Below are 4,473 nucleotides of genomic sequence, written 5' to 3'. Positions count from 1 at the left end.
TTCTTGGAATTGAAGTGGCCCAGTCTAGTAGTGGTATTGTCATTTCTCAAAGAAAGTATGCACTGGATATTTTAGAAGAAACTGGCATGTTGGATTGTAGACCGGTGGATAATCCAATGGATCCGAATGTTAAACTCTTACCAGGACAGGGGGAGCCATTACTTGACCGAGAACGATATAGGAGATTAATTGGAAAATTGAATTATCTCACAATCACACGACCAGATATCTCTTTTGCAGTTAGTGTGTTGAGTCAGTTTCTTGAGAATCCTTGTGATACTCATTGGGATGCTGTTGTTCGGGTTCTAAGGTATATCAAGAGAGCACCAGGACAAGGTTTACTATATGAAGATAGAGGACATGCTCAGGTTGTTGGGTATTCTGATGCAGATTGGGCTGGTTGTCCGTTTGACCGGCGCTCTACTTCAGGTTATTGTGTACTCGTTGGTGGTAATCTCATATCTTGGAAAAGTAAGAAGCAAGATGTTGTTGCCAGGTCCAGTGCTGAAGCTGAATACCGAGCCATGGCCCTTGCCACGTGTGAGCTTATGTGGCTGAAGCACTTACTACAAGAGTTGCAATGTGGCAAGGTTGCTCAAATGACATTGATATGTGACAACCAAGCAGCTCTACATATTGCCTCAAATCCAGTTTATCATGAGAGAACCAAACATATTGAGGTTGATTGTCACTTCATTAGAGAGAAGATTGTGTCAGGGTGTATCAAAACAAGCTTTGTCAACTCTGCAGATCAATTGACTGATATTTTGACAAAACCCTTAGAGCTCCTAGGGTTGAGTATATTTGTAACAAGCTTGGAGCATATGATTTATACTCTCCAGCTTGAGGGGGAGTGTTGAAACCCTAGGTCCTTTTAGAAATAGGCCCATTAGGTTAATAGCATATTCCTATTTAAATAGTAGATGTTTGTACCGTTCTTTTGAGTTGAATACAATGAATCTTTCTACTATTCAACATATATATATATATATATATATATATATATATATATATATATATATATATATATATATATATATATATATATATATATATATATATATATATATATATATATATATATATATTTGAAGCATGTTGTTCAGTAAATTGTATTCCAAGCGCATATCATGTTTTAAAAGTGCATAAGTGGCCAACGTGAGTCTAAGTATTATTTTCCAAAACTCATGAGCATGTGGAAAGTCTTTATCTTGTTGCATTGAGAATTTGTTGAGAAGTGACATGCATAAGTAGAAGAGTTGCATGAGATATATATATATATGCTATCTATATAAGTGAGGTTTTGGAGGACCCGTTGGGACTATGTCCTTTCGGAGTAAAACAAAAAGTAACGGACATTGCGATCCGACAGATTTATCATGTAACGTGGCGTATTCCCACGTTATGAGGTTGGAGACTGCCCGCCAGGCTTGGAATCCTGGTTAGGGGGTGTGCACACTAAAAGTACGATACCTGATTTCACAGAGTATGAGTATTAGAACAACGAGATTGGTTCTGTGGGTGAGTTGAGTATATGGCCAGCTAGATTGCCAAGCCGGTTAGGTCCATTCACGATTCGTGAAGACCTACCTCCCCAAGAGTAGATGTTCCGTAGTTACGGATGTGGCAGATGCACAAGATTGCACCGTACACTAGGGCTTCGCTGCGGAGGAGTACCTGCCTCGCACAAGAAGAGAAATGAGAAGTATGAGAAAGTTTGAGCAAGAAAGATATCGAGTCAAGAAAAGTATTCTATTTTACAAACGAGTGTATGAGTATACTTATAGTATTGCACAAGATTGCATAATGAGAATGTTTGCACGAGATTGCATAATGAGAATGTTTGCCAAACACAAAGGTGTCCCAAAAAAAGTAGCTGTGGGAACCGGTGATGATAATATTGACACTGTTCAACCAGAGAAAAGACGAAGATCAGCTGAGTCAGTAAAGGCTGAAAGTGACCCACCTGTCCAACAAGTGTTTAAAACCTTGAGATCATCAGTCAAGAATAAGTCCCCTGCAACTGTTTCCACCACTGCTACCAGAAAAATGAAAGCTACAACAAGGTCTAGTGTAGGGGTGTAAACGAGCCGAGCCGAGCTCGAGCATGGGTAGGCTTGAGCTCGTGCTCATTAATGGAGGCTCGGCTCGAGCTCGATCGAGCTCGATAACTGATGCTCGAGCTCGGTAATTTCCGGGCTGCTCGAGCTCGGCTCGAGCAGCTCGATTGTTCGAGTTCGAGCTCGATTTTGACATTGAATTTGACATATTTAATACTTTTGGTTTAAAATTCAAACTACTTTGTTTTATCCATACATAAATAATATAAATCTTTTAGGGATTTTGAGTTTTAAATTCTAATTTCTAATTGTTATTTTTATATATTATTATTATTATTATTATTATATTATATCATTATTATATATACTAGTAATTCACCCGCGCGATGCACGGGAAAAAATTATGTTATTATAAATATAAATAAAAAAATAGAAAAACTAAAATATTTTAAATTATTTAATATAATAATATTTTTGAGCTTCCATTGGTCAAGTATTTATTATTTTTATAGAATACAAAATTAAAATTAAAATTATAATTTTGTATGGTTAATATAATCTCTAATTATGTGCATATTCAAATAAACATATAGAGAGATTTTACATAATTACATTGATTTATTCTTAATTGTATTTCATCTATATTATAATTTTCACAATACGAATAATATCTAAGATAGTTACATTTGGAAAGCAAATTTCAAATTTTGTATGTGTAAATTTAAACTCTAATTGAACACATTTTTTATATGATTATAAAATATACAGCTATTTTATTTTTCAAAAGTTTATTTTTTATATGATTATATAATATATAGCTATTTTATTTTTTTAAATGTTGTGTTTTTTTCTTTTTTTTTTTTTTGTATAATAAAGGATGTTGTGGTATTAATTGTAATATTAATTGATACTGCTAATTGCTACGTAAGCAATAAATAAACAAGGCGAGACCAAATAACGCAAGTAAATATCTTTATTGATCACGGTGAAGGCCCTAAGTACAATCTACTTGGTTGCTCTGAGTACCGACTGATTGCGGTCGGGATTCTCTAACAACAACCTATCGATCGTCCAAAAGTCCCTCACACTGTAGCTACTGTGGGTATTTATAACCGCTGCGTCGGAAACACAAATCCGGTCGTTCGGCATGCTCTCCACGTAGCCACCACGTGTCATCCTCCCGGGTGCCCTGTCTGTCGTCGCAAGGAACCGCCACGTATCTTTTGTCAGCTCTCTCGCCAAAGGGCTACCGCTCGGTGGTCGACACTGCCGCTCGGGCAACTCCCGGTCGGACCCCGACCGGGTTCTTCACAAGAAGCCCGACCTGTTACCTGCAAAGACAAGAAGAAAAAGACAAAGGCATCCCAGCCGAGGTAAAATTATGTCGGTCGGGATATTCCCTACCAAGAGCCCCCCAGCCCGGGCCTTTTTGACCGTCCGGGAAAAAACGGGACGGGATGAAGAAGCCCAACCGTCAGCCATCAAGCCGACCAGCCAGCTGTCATTCCTTCCCTCGCCACGTGTCGGCCACTGCCGGCCTCTGCGACTGCAACAGTCGCCTCGGAATCAGCACGGGTCGTGTCACGCAAGTGGACTCGTTTCCCGCCTAAATGCTCTCCTATAAATAGGCCCTTGAGGCCCTCATTTGAACTTTCTCCAATCTGTTGCTTCGATCGGTACCTTCAGAGAGTCCCGAGCAGAGCACCTCAGCAAGGCAATCGAGCAAAAAGACTTCAAGACTCTTTTCGCAAAGCACCTCCAATCGGTAAGCTCCCAGCCCCACTTTTACTTAACACTTTCATTCATACGTAGAACTGATAGGCCAACTAACTGTCCCGGACGTCTCAAGTCCTTTACTAACCCCGATCGACCTTTAGGTAGATCGAAATGACGGACTCTGACAGCCAAAACACCTCGATCGCGGACTACGACGAGGAAGTCGAGTATCTCAGTGACGAAGAAGTGGACATCATGTCCTACTCTCCCGAGGTCATCCACCGACCGGCACAAGCCCCCGAGCGGGCTTCCGAACGAATAGAAACATCAAGCTCCTCCGGGTCATTGAGCTCCAGCTTAAGCGGGTCGGGGAGTTCCAGCGAAGAAGAAGAAGGAACCTCGTCAGGCAGACGAGATTCCCCGACCGAGGGCGTTATGGAAACGCCAACCCGGGTGATTGGGGATCACCCGGAAGCCATTCCTCGAGGAGACGACCGGGAAAACACTCCCGAACCGGCCGAGGAAGATACTGCCGGGCCGACCGCACCAGCAGCCGAGGAGTTCGAATTCTTGAACAGCGAGAATGTCGAACAGCAAACGAGCCGGTTGACCAAAGGTGAAGCGGCCAGGATCGCCGAGAGGCTCAGGGGTCGGGTAGAATTCGACACAAGCCGGAGGCTCGGGAATGTTATCGACC

The sequence above is a fragment of the Ipomoea nil genome, unplaced genomic scaffold, assembly GCF_001879475.1.
Source record: "Ipomoea nil cultivar Tokyo-kokei standard unplaced genomic scaffold, Asagao_1.1 scaffold0663, whole genome shotgun sequence".
NCBI lineage: Eukaryota > Viridiplantae > Streptophyta > Magnoliopsida > Solanales > Convolvulaceae > Ipomoea > Ipomoea nil.
Note: the sequence above shows the minus strand (reverse complement) of the source record.